This window comes from Ammospiza caudacuta, chromosome 13 (genome assembly GCF_027887145.1).
Source record: "Ammospiza caudacuta isolate bAmmCau1 chromosome 13, bAmmCau1.pri, whole genome shotgun sequence".
Classification (NCBI taxonomy): domain Eukaryota; kingdom Metazoa; phylum Chordata; class Aves; order Passeriformes; family Passerellidae; genus Ammospiza; species Ammospiza caudacuta.
The window spans coordinates 8,900,341-8,920,133 of NC_080605.1; positions in this window are offsets into that span (position 1 = coordinate 8,900,341).

Consider the following 19,793-nt stretch of genomic DNA (forward strand, 5'->3'; position numbering starts at 1 on the left):
TTGAAAGGAAACAATCCTTTACATGCAGACCCTCCCCATGACTCCAGGAGCATTGGAGTTTCTTAGACAGCAGCTCAGGTTCTGGTTTTCCAATTGCACATGATTTAAAGTGTAACTCAGTTTAATTCTTACCCCTGGCTTTCTCCTTCTCTCTTCTTCCATTTGCACCTCAGTTATTGGTAAGTCTCAGGTTTGCTGATCTTGGTCTGAACTTTGGAACTGCAAATGAATGAAAATGCCAGTGACCATTTACCCTTATACAAACCTGGAATGAAAATGCATGCAAACTGTTCCTGTTTTCCTTTATCACCTTGAACACATGGTTTATGAAATTATGATTGGGACAGTTTTTCAGCTGCTACAAAATAAGGATAAATGAGAAGATGAAGATACCAAAATCCAGCAGAATCCATATTCTCTGAAAAAGGTTCTTGAATCTGAAGGGACAACACCATTAATTTTTCTCTTGGTGAAGCAGGAGCAAGACACAGGAGCTTGCCACAAATGGTTCTTGTAGAACCTTTTAAATTATAGTTTTATAAGATAACACAAGACAATTGGAATAGAAACTAAAATATATTAAATATTTTTCTGGGTAAACCAGACATTTTTTAAACAGTCACATCCCAAGTGATGTGTGATTAATATTTAACAAACTTGGTCCTAATTTCTTTAAAAACATTGTGCCTCAAAAGGATAAGGAAGGAGATCCCTTTGGGGTTACAAGGGAGTAACTGCAGTGCAGCAGTCACTGCAGTGCCCTGTGTACTTGCAGGACCTACTGGCAATAGAGTTGCTCCAGGTATGAAAGGAGTAAGTCCCAAAGGGTTCACACCATTCAGTTCCCTTATTACACACCTTCACAGTGCTCCACAACCTGAAAACCCATTCTGCTTCCAGGGGAAGAAACATCCATTAAAACAACAGGAAAACAGCAGCTGAAAAACTTAAAGTTCAGCTGTGCAGTAAATGCAGGTTGGTTTTAGCACCACTTTTTTTCCAGATTCCTCTATCAGACACTCTTGAGAAGACCAAATTATTTTAGTTAAGTAAACCATAGGAAAAAAAAACCTCTACTGTTAGAAAAAGAGGATATACCAATCTCCAGTATCAACTCCTGATTTAAACACACATAACCCCACTCCCCTCTCCACCCCCAAACTCAGTCACCTTCCATTTTACCAAAACCAGTCCTCACACTGGATTCCTGTGCCCCTAACAGGTGTCATGTTCCCCATGCATCAGACATTTCAGACTGCAGGAGACCTCAGGAGAATTCAGCAGGGAAGAAGGTGACACAAGCAGTTCAAGGCTTTCTTGGCATTTTTGCTGTTGGCTTTGTTGCTTTCCTCCACATGAATTTTCAGTCTTATTCTCTTACAAATCAGTCTGCACAACTGATACAGAACAGATACAGAAAAAAATGCACAATCAGGTTAACAATAAATCAGTCTCTGAGAAATCTTCTTCATTACTTCCTAATCTATCACAGCTGAGAATGTAGCAAGAGATGCAGATCTGAGCAGGCTTTTTTTGGCTCAGCCCTGGAGCAGGGGATGTGATGGTATCACAACACTGATGGGGCATTTTTCTGAGCAATGTTTTCTCATCAAGGTCCATCAGCAAGCAGTGTCTGATAACACCAGCTTTAGCATTACTGTCATAAAACCATTCTGCTTTTGTAATTTAGGTCTCATATTTTTTGTTTTCACTGCTATTTAAAATACTTCCTTAAGCCTTATACATTAAGTTCATGTCATGAAAACAAATTCCTGAAGAAATGGTCATCAGTCAGAATCAGTGTTATGTTCATGCACCTTCTGCAGGTTTCAAGAAAGTCTACTTGCTTGGCCAGTAGCATTTTTAAGACTGAAAATTATCCTTCTGTAAAAATTCTTTTCAGCTACATGGGTGTTACAATACTAATATCACTGGAAGTGGAAGACATATGTAATTTTTAAAAAATCAATACAGTCAGAGTATTTACCTACAAGAGATTTTGTATATAGTTGGTAAGAGGAAAAAATAAATGTACCAAAGAAAGTGGGAGTGCTGGGGCAATTTGATGCTTAAAACATAAATTTAAAAAATACTAGGATGCAATTAATTCCACTGAAGCCTATATATTTCATCCCAAAAATCAATCAAAAAATGGCTTGATTGAATTTTTAGATAATTACTATCCACTCCTGCCAAATATATTCTGTTCTCCAGAAGCATGACAGTCTTTTAAGCTAATGAACTAAGCCTTGCAGCATGGGAAGAGAAAATTAAATGAGCACGAAAATCTTTGCTGTGCTATAAACACAAAATGCAACAATGTTGGAAAACACAGCTGAGAGCCCAAAGGAAACGTGCAGGGTTGTTCTATCCACTGTCCATACCTAGACTCAGTTCCAGTCATGGGGATGTGTGAATATGGGGAGAAGGTAAGGAGGAAACCCAGCTGGGGTCTTGGCTGGAGAGAAGTTAAAGGATTCCCCTATAGGGTTGGTTTTGGGAGTGGAATAAGGAATGTGCATTTACCCATGCAGCATTCTGACTTTAGGAACTATCAATGGTATTCTCTCCACCTGAACATGCTTCTTCCTCTTGCACATTGGCAGGAGCTGGAACAAAAACAAATGGAGAAAAAGCAGATATAAGGAATGTAAAAGTCTCCATGTGGTGGGTCTTTTCCTGAATCAGAGTCTCCTAAAAGGCTGCAAGGGTTCCTTCTGTAACCTTCCATAACAGTGCATGCTTCTGACAAGGGGAGGGAGACAGGAACTAAAAACTTCCTTCCCCTCTTCACATAAATACATACAGGATAATTGCTACTTTTTTCAAATCAGGTCAAAAATTAAGTTTCTCATTTTATAAAAAACCAGCCTTTTGAGACAAAAGAGATGTTCTTTGGAACAGGGGGTCCTGCTACCACCCAACAGTAAGGACTGATCTCACCTCAGCCTTGTCCTTTTGGGAAAGCTGCAGGAAGCTCAGGAAGCCCACAAAAAATGCCATAGTTGATGTTTTTAGGGAAATTGAGGCCAGATAGAAGGAGGGAAAGGGTGATATCATGCATAGGAAAAAAAATTTATGTAGGAATAATTTCTTACTTTCATACCAGTGAAACAGAAAAAAGAGGTCTCTGTGCCTTGCCACAACAAGGAAATCCACTGAGAAATCCACTTGTCACTGAGGAAATCCAATGAGAAATCTACTTGCCACTGAGGAAATCCACTGAGAAATCCACTTGCCACATGAGGAAATCCATCCAGGTGCAAGGGCCTGTATGAGGAGAGGACATCATGCTGGTTTGTACCTGCACCACAGACCTAAACCTTGCATATCACTCCATTCTGGCAGGAAACACAATTTACTAAAAAAGAACTTGCAAGTAAATAACACCTCCTAAACCCACTTTCTACCCCATCACTGAAGAATAATGTATGGATGTCCCCCTGGGTTATGTTCCAAAAGCTAAAACATAATTGCTCTTTGAACAGGACTGGGATTTTCTGTCCAAGTGTGTCTTTTTTGACATTGTTGCCCAAGATGCCCACAAGCATCTCAGGTTCCTGCTTTGCTTGTTGAGGCTCCTGGATCAGTCAGGGGTCCCTGCAGCAGGGCTGCCAGCAGTGCCAGGAAAGCTGGAATTCCTGCTCCTGCCCATGGAGGGCTCACCTGGCTGCACTCAGATCCTCACAGGACTAATCTGAGTTGTGGCTGAGCAAACCCAGCAGATTTCTGGGTTCCTGTAACAGGCCAGGTGTGTTTGGTGAGGTGAGCTGCACAGATGAACTGTGCACTGCCTAAGATAAATTATGCTGCAGCAGTTCTAAAGGAAACCTTAACCATGTGCTTAGAGAAGATTGTGGCACATTCTGTGAACCTGAGTGTTTGTGCATCCTCTCTATAATCAATGGTAAGTAATAAAAACAAAGCAGAAAGAAAATGTTAACAAGACTCTCATGTACTTGGAAGGTGTTTAACATTGCTGGCTCGGACATAAATGCCTTGCAAGAAAAAAGAAAACTGCCTTTAAGAATGCAAAAACGAACCCCTACAGTTTCATGTCATATCTCCAGACTGAGCTACCTAACTAAATCTACTAAATCGAAACGCTTTTCTTTGTGAACAAATACCCCTCCCAAAATGCTGTTTTCTCTGCAGTGCTAGGGACCTCAGAGGTTTAAATACAAGTGAAATGATTTAAGCACTTGCTGTACTTTGGTCTTACTTTTGGTGATTTCCTGTTCTCCAAGGATGAAGAAGACCCAAGTGTAAAATTAGAGAAAAGAGATGCACAGAGAGCCAGGCAAAGGAACTCAGGAAAGGTGTTTTGTCACATGGCTGAGCATGCTGCTGTAAGCCCTGCAAGCACCACACACAGGGAAATCAATGCTCAAGCCTGCTCCTGCATCCCAGAGCACACCTGCAGGATATGGCAGTGAAAATATCAATGAATCCCCTCATCCTCACCTGAGTGCACTCCCACCACTGTCAGCAGCCAGATCTGCACTGGAGGCTCAGGCTGACAAGCCCCCATGATGCTCCCTCTTGGCTGGGAGGCCACAGGATTTTGGGCAGGATCAGAAGATCCCTCATAAGCTGCTCCTGGACATGCAGACAGCAGAGGCTGCTGCTCACCAGCCTCACTCTGGCCATGTTCCTGTGCCTGATTTCACTCAGCCAAAGCAGTAACATCAAAAATATTCCCCAAAGACTGTACACACCTCACTGGTGTGCTGCTGGAAATGGTAAATTATTGTATTCACAAGAATCCTTCAAAATGGGAAGTCCAGGTTGGCAGTCTGATTTTCTGATCTCTGCTAGAGAGAACCTGATCCATGGTTAGAAATTTTTTTTCTCCCAGCCAACCAATGGGTAACTGCCCTCACAGCACCCAGTTAAGTATGTTGTATTTCTAGCTGCAATAGATGCTCTCTCTCTTCAAAGCATAGGTTTTACAGCAAAGATCCAAGAGACTTTTGCTCCAGAGCCCTGGCAGGTTCCTGAGCCTCTCCTTTATGAGCAGGAAGGCACCTGCTCAAGTACCATGCTTGGGGAGGCTACAGTCCCTCCTCCTGTATATTTTCTGCTAACACCTTTTATGCCACATATAAACAAAAAGTATTGGAATATTTTAATATATATATTTTAAAATGCAAATAGATTGGGAAGCCTTAGCCTTGAAAGTTTATTTTTGTTAGATGTATTAAAAACATTTTATAGGGAGATATGAGAATATGAAAACAAGTAATAGTACTTGGATCTCATTTATCTTTGAAGTTGTTTCCCAAATCCTCTTATCATGCAGAAATTGTAATGTCCTTCTTGTCCTTTGAGGCATTGGCCAAGACAGAGAAAACTCATCAACTCTTCTCAAATTAAGCTTTCTTCACAATGCAGGTTTCAGATTCAGTGCTGTCAGCCTCTGTTTCAGTTCCATGATTCACACAAGCTTTGGATCAAGCCTCAAGTGACAAAATGAATTTACTGCTTCTGGATATTTATTTTTTCAGCTTAATGCTATCTGCCTACTATTCATTACCTTAGATCAGGTTAATTGTGTGCTCATGAGAACTCATTTGTATCTTGAAGCCTTTATATTAAATATCCCATTGCCTCAACTGACTAAAAAAAGTCTTTATCCAGCTACAATATCAAGTCTTGTATTGGACCTGACTCTGGTTTGCTTGAAATGCTTTTGTTTTAGAACATTTTACTTGTCATGCAAAAATAAAACAAAATTTGCACATTTTGGCATATAAATAACAGAGGTTAAGAGACAGCTGGAGTGGATGTTCTGTGGTCACTGACACCTCCCCCCTCACACAGATTGCAGTGGAACTGCTCTAATGACACTGCAATTTGCATATAGAAAAGGAGAAACCTTCAAAGAGAGCAGCAGTTCATTAATTTTAATGTAACCCACCCAAAAAATGCATAAAGCAGAGGTAAATATTTGTCCATGGGTGTCAGCAAGCTCTTCTAGTCCATCATGATACATTATTATTTCTTCTGTACCTAAATCACTGTCAGACTGGAATGCTGCTCTGAACCAAGCTTCAGTTACAGAAATTATTGCTTAACAAGTATTTTGCAGTTCCTTGCAAAGCAAGAATTTGAGATGGAAGATGTTATGTAAGAGAGAAGATGGAGGACAAGGACAAATCAAGAACTGCTTACCTGTCCTTACACTGCACAGGCAGTAGCCATTGATTCTTTCCAATCATTTCAAGATTTTTGCTGCCATTGCTTTGGAATGGAATCACCTATGCCTTAACTGACAACCAAACCATCACTAAGTGATTGAAATCAGTATCAAGAGACTAAAAAGCAGCATAAAAGACTCAAATTTGCAGTCAACAAACCAACAAACACCTGTTCTGCATTCCTGCACACCTTTAAGCTGAGTTCTAGTTCTACACATACACTTTCTGGGCTTGCAAATTCCATACATAAAATTTCACACGCAAATATTTAAAGCTGATATCAAAACATTTGACTTCCTACAAAGACAGGAGCAGACACAGCCAAAATGCTTTTGTAGGATGTTCTGTTAGTGGCCCCCCTTGTTTACATGACCAAAGTCATTCTGGCCTGAGCTGGCACAAACCTCTGTGCAGCCCCCTCAAAGCTGTACCTGTATTTTGCTGTGGCTTTGAGCAGACTGTTACATGGCACTGCCAACTAGAGCCACCAGCTCCAACATTAATGCTCTGTAATGACTGCTGGAAGATGGAATGACATCTCCATGAAAAATAAATACCACCTTGGCATACTGTAAGCAGTATTTCCCTTTTCACTGCACTCATAAGCAAGTTACACTGTAGATAACCTACAGGGGAGACTTGGTCTGTTTCCAAACCCTGTCATGGGCTTCACCCCAAAGCACAGCTCCATCCCAGCCCTCTCCTGAAAACAGCTTTTGCAGAGGATTTTGTCATCAGTGCAAAGGCCTCCACAGGATATAGGCTCAGTGTAAGACAAGGAAGCAAAAAACCTCACAAAGGTGTCATTGCAGGGCTTGAGTCTGCTTTCAATTGTTATTCAAAGCTGACAGTTAATGCATAGGAAGTTATTTGTATTCTATTCTTATAGAACTTTCATAGGTACAGAATCAGAACTTCCAATTCTACTGGACTTTTAGACAAACAATTCCTGTGTTCATTCCACTGACAAGATGGGCAACATTTCATTTGTATCTCAGTCAGGGATCTGTTAAGGCAGTAAGACTAATTTACTCTTGAAGAGCTTCCTACCAGATGAACTGGAATCAATTTTAGATTGCTGAAAACCAGGTCTTGTACACAAAGGTGACTCCAATACAATCCCACTGACAAATCACTTTCAATGTAAAATTTCAATACAAAACACACTTCCTCTGAAACCTTCAGTGATTTGGATCAAAGAGCCAAGTGAAAACTGATACAAACTTTATTTTAGATCCTGTCTTAGAAGAGCCCTGGTAACAGACTCAGGACAGCTCATGAATAAAGCCACACCTATACTAAAGTATTAGCTAGACCCAGACTTTCCTAGAACAACAGTTCTTTAATGCAGAAATCCACTGCAGCCTGTTCATGGTAATTCAATGCACCACATTTTACTTTTTTCTGCTAAAAAACTTCTGCCATAAAGTTACAACAAATTCACGAGTTTTACTACAGCACTACTAAACTACTTTTATTAAAAATGCACCCAGGCCAGCAACGGGGGCTATTTTTGGACAGGATTTTCAAATCCATTCACTTGAACTGTGGGATGCTGCTCTCTGCTACACCAATGGTAAGGTTTCCATTAGTGTCTGAGTGAATAATGAACAATTCCCCCAGTGTTACCCATATTTGCTTTCCCCTGAGGCTGCCACTGACTCCTCCTGTGACTGCAGTCACTCCTCTCTGCTCCTTGCTCCATCCAGCTGTTCCAGAGGTTACAGCATTGCGTGTTCGAGGCTTTCAGCTCAAATTTTCATTTTGTTCAATAACAGTCTACAGGGGGATAGGAAACAAAAAATTACTTGAGAATATTCACTATGCCTTTTAGATAATCATTCAGAAAATCTCCACTCTCCAAGCCTGCACACTGGCAACTGGCCCATGAAGTTGTGTACTGACAAACTTCAATAACATTTTAGCAGAGAACTCAGCAGCTGTCTGGAATTAGCCCTCCAGTTTCCATGGATACAACAATTAGATCAGCACAAACAAAGCAGCTGAAATTTTCAAATGAATAGTATTTTACATCACCCTCTGCACAAAAATCCTGGTGACAATAGACATGTTAAAAATACTGAAATTTTTTAGTTGAAAGCCCACCCACAGAGGCAACACTGTTAAAATAAAGGTTGTATAAGAGAAGAAAATAAATCCAACATTTTACCTTCTCATTTTAGATAAGGAAGACTACATGGCAAAGGAAAGATTACTATTAATATTTACTTTTAAATTATTTCAAGTTACATAGGTGTTTTTGCAATAGCAACAAAATTTAGAAAGAAGCTCACCTTCTTTTCTGGGGTGGGGAAATCAAACCAAACCAGCATCACCAACAGAGAAGCTGTATGTACTTTCAGGAGAACTGCAACAGGAGCTTTGCAAATACATCCAACTTGCTTCTGCTGATCTCAAAATATGATACAGACACAAATTCTGAGCCAAGCAAAAAAAAAATTATTAAATTGACTGGAAATACTTCATACACTGGAGCCAGTAACAGGAATATGCAATAACTGCAAGCAGGTAACTTGTAAAGATAGAAGGCTGAGCAAAAATCTCAAAACAAGAATAATCTTGGGTAATCAGGACAGTTTGTCAGAAGCTTTGTTACCTTTGGTCTCTCTAAGAGGTCTCATTTTAGACATCCACTGTGGTTTCTGTATCATTGTGTAACAAATCCAATGCCTTCTGTTTCTAGTGGGAAGCCAGCTGAAAAGCTCAGCCTTCTCCAAGATGCAGGAAAACATGACTGAATGCAGGGAAGGAAAGTTTGGATTCCCTTCTCATCAGGCACTGTTTTTACAGACTTAAACAAAGTTTGCCAGGAGAGATTTCTCTGTTGATTTCTCCTATAATTTATTTTGAACCACAAACAGCTTCCTCTTACAGATTTGATATTAATTATTAAATTCTCTGAGAAGAACTGTTGTGCTGAGATCCTTTATGAGTGTTATTAATTCTTCCATGATTTAAAAACATTCATAACTCAGAAATTCAAAGCCTATATCCATTAACCAGCCAAAACCAAGGTTGTAATGATCTCTTTAAATTGAAAGTGCAATATATTTTGAATATTAATTACATTTTTTTGTTAGTACATCAAATAACCTTTTTGTACTAGTGGTTTCAGATTTCTCGGAGTTTTCCCAATTGAAGGGCTAGCAACACTGAAACTGAACTCCCTTTCAGAGTGTTCTACCCTCAGACACTTTGTACAAATTCCACAAAGCACTCTGTGGATCCTTTGATGGGCAAACAGGCAGCATTTACACCAGAGAGCACACAGTCACAGACTGGGGCACAACTGGGTTTTAGGGACTCTCACAGCATGCAAATTTAAAGACTGAATGTCTTGCACTAAATAAGGAGACAAATTAGGTTTAGAAGTTGTGCTAGACTCAGATATCAGAGAGAGGGAACTGAATGTTGATGCAAACCCTTCCAATTGTCACTGTGGGACACCAGAGAGAGCAGTGACAGGGCTGGCACCCCAATTGTCACTGTGGGACACCAGAGAGAGCAGTGACAGGGCTGGCACCCCAATTGTCACTGTGGGACACCAGAGAGAGCAGTGACAGGGCTGGCACCCCAATTGTCAGTGTGGGACACCAGAGAGAGCAGTGACAGGGCTGGCACCCCAATTGTCACTGTGGGACACCAGAGAGAGCAGTGACAGGGCTGGCACCCCAATTGTCACTGTGGGACACCAGAGAGAGCAGTGACAGGGCTGGCACCCCAATTGTCACTGTGGGACACCAGAGACAGCAGTGACAGGGCTGGCACCCCAATTGTCAGTGTGGGACACCAGAGACAGCAGTGACATAGCTGGCACCCCAATTGTCAGTGTGGGACAAAACAGTTCAAACATGATTTGTTTTTAGAGAAAAAGGACTGTTCAGGTTCCCCTCTAAAACAGCTTTCCCTATATTCACTATAAATGAGAGTCAGCAAGGACCAGCAGAAGGAAAACAGGCATGGAGGACTGTGGGAAAATGGAAAAAAAGGAAAAATCCACCAGAGAATGGCACAGCTTCACTGGCACTGCTGCATTTTCTTTTAGCAGGCAAGTTTACATCTCTCCTTTTCTCTTTATAAAGGAGAGAGCTAGGCCACTGGAAGAGGACCAATTTATATTATGTGCTACAAAAGTTAGTCCAATAACAGATTAAAGAAAGCCTTGAAAATTAAGTAAAGACTCCTGGATGTTTAGTGTCTCACTCCATAACCAGAGGGCAGGGGATATATATATACATATTCATCACAAGTCTACATGGCAAGGTTTAAAAAAACCTAAGACATTAATGTGGAGACTGTCAACAATTCAAGACAGGAACTATTTAAATGAAATGATTTAAAGACTGAAATAGCACCAGCTATTCTGGGGAAGCAGAATTTATTTCTGTTAGATAGCTTTCCCTGTCTAATCCTGCCACACACTATGTTCCTAGCTTGCTGTCACTATAAAGCCTGCTATTACAGATTTCTGGGGATACCTAGAAGCACATAAGGACAATTTGTCTCTCATGGAATGCTATATCAGTAAACATCCAGGCTATATCAGTTAGACAAATGGGGGATTCAAAGCTTAACTCATGAAAATTTTGATTGTTTATTGCTTCTTCCAGTGAGCTTTTTAATGTAGTGTAACATAAAATGTTATGGGAATAAGAGGAAAGCTGGGCATCAACAGCACTTCTGCCAGGCAATGGAACCCAGAGGTGAAGAGGGTTTCCACTACTTCCAAAAAATTACTTTGATGGCATCTATTGCATCTGTTCATTTTTCCAGTGCCTAGACAGGAAAGAATTGTTATCAAATCCTACCAGTCATATTAGTTGTTTTATGGTTTCCATATAAAGTACAAATGGTTTTGACACTAAAAATTCTAAGTTGTAAGTGAGAAGAGGCCAGGTTTAACCTGCATTATGAAATCATATATGTTAGCCAAAAGAAGACCCAACATGTATTTCAGATTCATTGCTGATAACTGGCAACCCACTCTCACACAGATATTTGCAAAACACAGCAAAATAAAAGCATTTCACATTAAGCAAGTTTAATAATCTTCATCTTGACCTGGACACTTCACATCCTCCCCAATTCCCAGGATTTATTTAAACATGAGAGCCAAGTCAGATTCCCACAAACCATGTCTCAGCCCCTGCAGAAAGAGGAAAATGTTAAAGCTGAGGAGTTTGGTGTTCTAAGCATGAGCTGAAAAAGCACATCCACCACAGGCTTCAGTCATGCCCCTGTGTGTGCTGCACGTGTGTGTATATCTGTGCACAGCTGTGCACAAACTGATGTGTATACCTGTACACACTGGGCACAAACTGATGTGTATATCTGTACACAGCTGTGCACAAACTGATGTGTATACCTGTACACACTGGGCACAAACTGATGTGTATATCTGTACACACTGGGCACAAACTGATGTGTATATCTGTACACACTGGGCACAAACTGATGTGTATATCTGTGCACAGCTGTGCACAAACTGATGTGTATATCTGTGCACAGCTGTGCACAAACTGATGTGTATATCTGCACATTGCTGTGCACAAACTGATGTGTATATCTGCACATTGCTGTGCACAAACTGATGTGTATATCTGCACATTGCTGTGCACAAACTGATGTGTATATCTGTACACAGCTGTGCACAAACTGATGTGTATATCTGTACACAGCTGTGCACAAACTGATGTGTATATCTGTACACAGCTGTGCACAAACTGATGTGTATATCTGTACATAGCTGTGCACAAACTGCTGATGTGTATATCTGTACATTGCTGTGCACAAATTGATGTGTATATCTGTACATAGCTGTGCACAAACTGATGTGTATATCTGCACATTGCTATGCACAAACTGCTGATGTGTATATCTGTACATAGCTGTGCACAAACTGATGTGTATATCTGTACATTGCTGTGCACAAACTGCTGATGTGTATATCTGTACATAGCTGTGCACAAACTGATGTGTATATCTGTACATAGCTGTGCACAAACTGATGTGTATATCTGCACATTGCTGTGCACAAACTGATGTGTATATCTGTACATAGCTGTGCACAAACTGATGTGTATATCTGTGCACAGCTGTGCACAAACTGATGTGTGCACAGGGTGAACAGCCCCTGCCTTTAGCCCTGCCCATGGAGCAGCCTCTGCTGCAGTGTCTGGGCTGCTGTTTGGTCTGCAGAGCCAGTGTGCCTCAAGGCAAACTGCACAACATGAATTTTGGGGGTGTCAGTACTATACCCATCTTTCTGACTAACTCTGTAAAGCTGTGCTCAATCCAGTTCCCTCCTCTGGGACTCTCTTTAGGCCTCTGGAAATAGGAGAAAACAGCTTCTGTTTCCCCAGGGTGGAATACTCAGGAAGTGCTACAAAATAATTAAAGAAGCTCCTCAAGAACCAACCAGAAAGCTGCAGTAATTTCTCCTCCCCTCACAGTGAGTCAGCAGCAGCCAGACCTCTTTCCCAAACACAACCAGCCTCTCCAGGATGGATTTCCCCCTTTATTTCCTAAACTGAGGCAATCACAGCTCTTCCTGCTTCAGCAAAATGTACTCTGCAGAACAACAAATCTCTCCTCAGCCTCAGATGTGGCACATTCTGTATCTAAAAATACCTCAGCTACCCTTGGAGGTTTCCATTTGCCCTTACACAGGATAATTAACTCACCGATTTTGTAATTCCCTGATAATGGGAACAATTTTAGGGTAATTAGTAAGGCATTAAGGTTCTCTTTTCTTTGTTTTGAATTCATTGTTTGTTTTTACAATATCTGAGGCATACTTTTAACCCCGCTCTACATCTTTGGTGACTAATGTTTTATGGAGATCACATTAAATATTCTTGTGCACAAGAAAAAATGGGGTGCAATTATCCTGAAAAGATTATGCTGATCCAAGATACTTGAGGAATTTGAGTCCCTTTAATACCAAACCTGCCTTTAGTCAGATCTTTTCCTTATGTCAAAATGTTGCTCTGAGATCTGCATTAAAACAGAACCATTTCAGAGACATAGACTTCCAAAAGCTTTATTGTACCCTGCTCCCAAAGCACAAACTTTGGAATCTTGCTGGCAAGCCCTCAAGACTTCACAAGGGAAAATATGACATTGATACAAAAATCAAATAACAACCTTAATGGTCTTCTGCCCTTTAGCAGCAAGGGTAAACCCTCAAGTCCACAATGTCCTGGAACATAAAACCATTAAAGCTGGAAAATGAATTTCTCAGACTAAGTCAACAGTATATAATAGTCAAGGAAAGTGCCCTAATCTGGGGTCATGTCCATCTCAGTTATTCTTTTCCATTATATTACAATAATTTCTCTTGAACTGGGATGCTAAGGCCCTTAATGCATTAATGCAGGTTTCTGGGCAAGCATTAGATTTGTGTTCTATGGAGTTTTTCAAGAAAATATTTACATTTAGGTCTTTTTATTCTTCTTCTAAAATCTGACTTGTAATCATCCTATAATACAATTATTTTAATGTAAAATAAATTAGTTAATTTCATGCATATTTTCAAAGAGTTCCACTGAGAGTCGATGTTGCAGTGTTACTATGAAAATATCATTTGTTATGTTTGTAGCTTTCAGTGGAAACACAGTCGGGTATCCAATAAACACATCTAGAAAAATCTGCTAGGAACACCTAGGCCAGCATATTTCATCAGCAAATTTAAAAGAATTGGGGGGGGGGGGGAAGGAATATTTAATAACTTTCACATATGAAAGGTATCTGGTGACAAAGAGATAAAGAGTATAAATGAATTATTTTATTTTTTATAGAGAGCCCAAAGAGGCTCTAGCAATGTGTAGCTTTCACCAACATCAGTTAACAAAGTGAATATTAAGTAGCTCTTTGGTTGTTTATTGATTTAGCCATTCTTCTGTGTGGGCTGGTAAATTATTGAAAACTACGAGATCTGAAACCAGAGAATGGAAACACATCAGGGCTTGGGTCATTAGAGAACAAGTAATAACTGAGAATTAAATAGGTATTACCACGAAATATAACGGTATAGAAGTATTTTTCACTAGTAACTGGGTATAATAAAGAGTGAAAAACATGAATATTGTGAGGAAATTTAGAAGGAAACAAACTCCAGAGACAAACCCCCATAAACAAAGGCTATAATTCACTCAGTGAAATTATTTTAACTTTGAATTAAAAAAAAAACAAAACAAAACAGAAACCTCCTTCCATCATTAATTTTTTTCTTTGTTTTATTGTGTTATTTCTAATACAGTTTAAAAAATCAGGTGAAAACTGGAAACTAGAGTATGAGGTCAATTTTTCAAACTGGAAAAAAAGGGGGAGAAGGGACACACATCACACAATATCAAAGAGTACAAGTGAAGCAGTGCATGCAGAGGGCACAGCCTGTACCTTTGTTATGTACCAAACTTGCTCTTCCCATTGACACAGACACCTTGAATGGCTTGCTAGGGTGGCAGGAAATTCCTGCAGACTGACACAGATAATATCAGTGTTAAAAACAACCACCACGAAAGGACAGTATCTATTCCAACTGAATAAATAAGGGAATTTGATCCCTCAAACACCAAATATTGTCAAAAACCTGTTCAGCACGTAGTGGAACAGCTGGAAGCTGCAGTTTGAGCATTACCACATGGATTAAAGCAAACTGCAGCACACATAACCAACACTGCAGCTGGGAACTCTCAGCCCCCAGAGCTGCCCATGTGTGAGGAAGGCACAGAAAATGGCCAAAGTGTGGCACCTGCTATGCTGTACATTAACCCCAGCTGCCAGGCTGGGATGTTAAACAGGAAAAGCACATTTGCAGCAGCAATGCAGTTCAGGGTGTGCAGTCTGCAGCATCACCAGCACAGCTCTGCAGGCAGGCAGGGCTCCCACTGAGCTGCTGTCTGTGCTCAGGGTGTTGTGTTGGTGACACAGTGGCAGCAGAAGTGCCCAGTGCCCGTGTGTAACACTCAGGGAAAGGGAACAGGCAGGGAAGAGCTGCCATGACTGCCCTGCACAGCCATGGGCCCGTGCTCCTTACCTGCCATAGGACCAAATCTTGAACCAACACAGACTCAGAATATTCCTCCTTGCAACTGCACTCCTGCCTTCCCTCTGAGGTTAACTAGGGCATCACTGGGGTGCTTTGGGCCCCAAACTGCTCTGTCTCTTCACTAAGTCTAGAATTAACCCTGAAAGGAGATTGGAGTTGTTCCTCCAGGAAAGAATTCCACATAAAGGAGAATCAGAGGGATCAATTCAAAGTTCAAAGAGACAGAGGTAAGAAAAAGCAGGTGCCTTGGAATTACAGTTTATATCCTCCCTCCTAGGGCAAACTGCTGAAAATGCCCCCCCAAAGCACAGGACAAACTGCACAATGCTGCCTGAGGAATAAACTGGGGCAGGTCAGCCCCAGGAAAGGAGCCAGCACTGGTCAGGAAACCAGCTGCACCAAATGAGAATTTCCCAGTCTGACCAGGAATTGTTTTAGTCCTTGCATCCCATCATTAGGCCAAGACCAGTTCAAAAATAAGGTTTAGTGCAGCTTATACCTTATTGTACTCAAAACTGTGTTTTTCTGGAGTATGTGCAATATCTACACTATTTACAGGAGTGATTCTGTAAAAAAAAGAAATTAATTGTCTCAATAGATTTAGAATTGAGAACACAACAAATAATACAATAATATTTAAAAGGTTTATGTTAAATTAAAACATCAACATTTCAAAAATCTGTATTGGACAAAAAATAGGAAATTGGTATTTGACATGCTGTAGGTTCTGAAGCTATGCAGAAACAAAAAAGAAATGAGATATTAAAAGACAAAGAGCAAAATGAGCCATTAAGTTGTTTCTATGGCTGCAGTTACTACCTCAGTTACTACTACTATGGCTGCAAAACCACCTCAGAAAGAATATTCAACAAGAAAATAAAAGCAGGCTAGGAGAATAATCTAAGCACAAAATATTTGGTTTTTAATTCCAAACTAGGAAGAGTTAAATATGTTTATTGAAAGGACTGCTTTAAAGACACAAATAAGCAGCAAAACAAAACTCTCTTGTTAGCACCACTGGAGCAGAATTATTTGCATTGAGCAGTACTTGGTGTACAGAGCAGAGAACCAGCTCCAAGACATCAGCAGAGTTATTTCTGCTTAAGAGCTCTCTCCATGTCAAGAAGAGTACCAAAATGCTTCATGAGAATTTGCATTCATTCTATTCCGGGTTTGAGGAAACTAGATTTTATTTCCCATCCACAGCACACTGTCAGTTTTTATCACTCATATCCTGTTATGTAACAGAGAGGGGCTGACACAATCCGTCCTGACTTAACAGAACCTGAGTTGTCATCTGTAAAATCTGAAAAAGCACTTCTCTAATGCTGCAGTGACATGAAACATATTTTATTTTTAACATCAGCTTATTTTTTAATATCTGAGGAAAAACCACTACCAGATAAAATACTTCATTGACACCTGCATTCTCTAAACAGTGCAGCTGCATCACCATCATGGCCATTCTCCTGCACAGGGGGACATAAATTCCACACCAGTTCAGCTGACATTTTGGTTCCATGTATTAGCTCATGCATAATCCAGAGCCAAGCATCTATGAATGCACATCAACAACAGCATCAATCACACACTGGAAGTTCAGTTAGAAACAGATTTCCACCCCTTTTACTCTATTGTGAGTGAGTACTTAGATCCCATCAGCATCATACTGAGCAGAATTTTTAAGTTTGTTAAAGTGAAACAAATCAATATTTGCTCCCAAGGCTTGTGGATCTGCATTTATAGTTCATGTACTGACAGACTTAAAACTCAAATATATCTATGAAACTAAAACCTTAATATGCAAAGAGTGCATGCAGCATTTTGACACCCATTTCAGTCTGTACAGATTGCCAGAGTGCCCTTATTCTGTCCCCCTTGCTGATGGTGAAGTTAATGTCAGTCAATTGACATGAGCCAGTGTTGCTGCTAAAGTCACAGAACTACATGACCCCATTGTAAGGAAAAAGGCAGAAAGAAGATTCCATAAGACACTTCTTCATGGGCTCATTATATTTCCCTAAGATTCTCATGAGGACATTTAATGAGCCAAATTGGCTCCTGATTACAGCTGCTAAAGTCAATCCATGTGAGAGGTGGTTCTGCCCTCCCTGGTAGCAAACCACTGCATCAGTTCAGACATTTTTTGACACTACACCCAAAAGCAGGAGGATCCAGCAGAAGAGTTAGCAAGGAGCACAACAGCTTCTGAGCCCAAAATGGCTCTGTTCTACTCTGCTCTCCTCATTTCTGTCTGGGGTTAGGTCACAGCACTCCCAGCTCTCCACATAATTTAATGCAACAGTACAGCAAAAGAAAAATCTAACTATTGACTCTACTGACACTGTCCAGCAGGTGAGACCAGGGAGCAGAGGAGCCCCCTGCCCCTCTTGTGCAAGGGCCATCCTGATCCTGGTGTGGAAGTGCCACCTTGGCTGTCCCCTCAGGCTGCTGCCTGATTTCATCCTCTGCCTTGCTCACACACATCTCTGCCAGCACAGCTGATAAAACATAGCAGGGAAGGGAAAAGAAAGATGTTTCTGGATGGCAACACAGTCCTATAAACCACTGCTTTAAAAGTAGACTGGTATGAAAATCAATCGCTCGAGATAATCCTAAAGAAAAATTAAGAGAAAAGCAGAAAAGAAATAAAACCAGCACTAAGTGGGAAAAATGTAGTAGAAAATAAATTATGTACAGACACTTGGATATCACAAAAATTTTAAAAAGGAGAAACTGAAGCAGAAAGTAACATTTCAAACCCAAAGTTATTTGGAGATATGCTGTTTTTAAAAAATAGCAAGTGAGCATCTTTCTCAGCAATTGTCAGATACACTGATGTAAATCCACTTTATTTAAAACTATGTTGGACATTGTGAATGTATCAATGCAAGTGCATATTGTAGGACTCACAGAGAGAAGCAAAATGAAAAGCAAAACTACTTTTAACTTCACACACATGAAAAAGGCTCAGTGGCCCCTGTTACTTTACAATGCAGCTCACTGAGAGGTCTTGGTGTGCTCCATTTCAAAGCAGTCAGACCAGACAACAGCTTTTCATGTTTAGTTTCTGCCATGTTTCTCCTACTGATGACATGAACCATAAATCCCTGTCTGGCTTCTATCTCAAGACATCAAAAAGTAATCTTTGATCTTATTCCCATGAGTCCCTATTACTTCTGAAATATTTGATGTTAACATATTTGTTTATACAGCAATGTTCTCCGAAAATCCCCTTGAACACAAAAAAGCATGAAACAAGTTGAGTGTTTTGGTAGAGCATTTTACTAGAGGACTTGAACAAACTGTTAAACTCAGATCTCCTTATCATGGATGTTACAATACTTGGTTGGCAAAGATGTTTTGATATCAACATCTAAAGTCCAGGGATCTTTTGTCAGATCACTGTTTCCATAACCAGAAAAATGCTGCTGGCATCATTTGGATGTGCAGCTGTTCCTGGCAAGCTGCTTCCACGTGTGGCCACAAGTTATTTACTGCCCAGGACCTGAAAGCAAAATCTTTGAGTTTACCTTGCTCTAATTTTACTTTAGGTATCATCACAAAACTTCAGTAAATTGCATGAAGTAACCAAACAGAACTGTTTGTGTGGCAGTGGCAATACAAAGGAGGAAACCCCCAAACCAACAAGCCAAACCCTCAAATGCAAATCAGCCTTCAGCTCTAAACCAGCAAAGACCTGCTGGGATGATAGAGTAATATAAACTTTGAAAGTTAACTAGGAACTGATTGCCAGTGGTTCATACAGTGACATGTCTGCTGTAACAATTCCCAGAAAATGTAACACTGGATTGTGCATGTGAAGAAGAGATCAAAAGCACACTGGGTAGATTTTGAAAGCTTTATCTAGAATATAAAGAGGCCAAAAGTCTTTGGCAAAAGGACAGGGAAGAGCTATCAGTGAGACTGGCACACAGTTTTCATTAAAAACAGGCAGCTCATTATCAGCCATTAGGTTCTCATAATTCTGATATTGCATAGCCAGAGGAGACACAAGTTTGGAAATTGCTTCTTATGCAGTTCTCTGGCTAACAACTCTTCCAACTGTGACTGGGCAGAAACATTATTTTTATTTCTGGAGTAGAAAAACTTTAGGTTACATCAACATCAGAAGGGCAGCTCCACCCTGGAGGCATTGTGAGTGAAGGTAAGAGGATATGGAGTCTGAGCTAACATGGATCACTTGGATTCCAATGGAGCACAGACAAAACAGTGAGTGACAGCCTGCAAAGAAACAGAGCTTAGAAATGCACAACTAAACTAAAATCACTGCAGTCATTTCAGGCAGATGCATCTTGCCATAAATTTAGACCCAGGAAATTGAAAGGGAAGAGGAAGTTATTCTGTTAGAAAATCCTTCAACTATTTGACTTCCCAACAGCAAAGATGCTGTAAAACTGTGTACTGACATTTACAGCTTGCACAAGATTAATTAAAGCATCAGGAAATAAAACTCCATAATTAGTCCTGGAAAAGCCGCAGGTGCCAAACTGCTATTT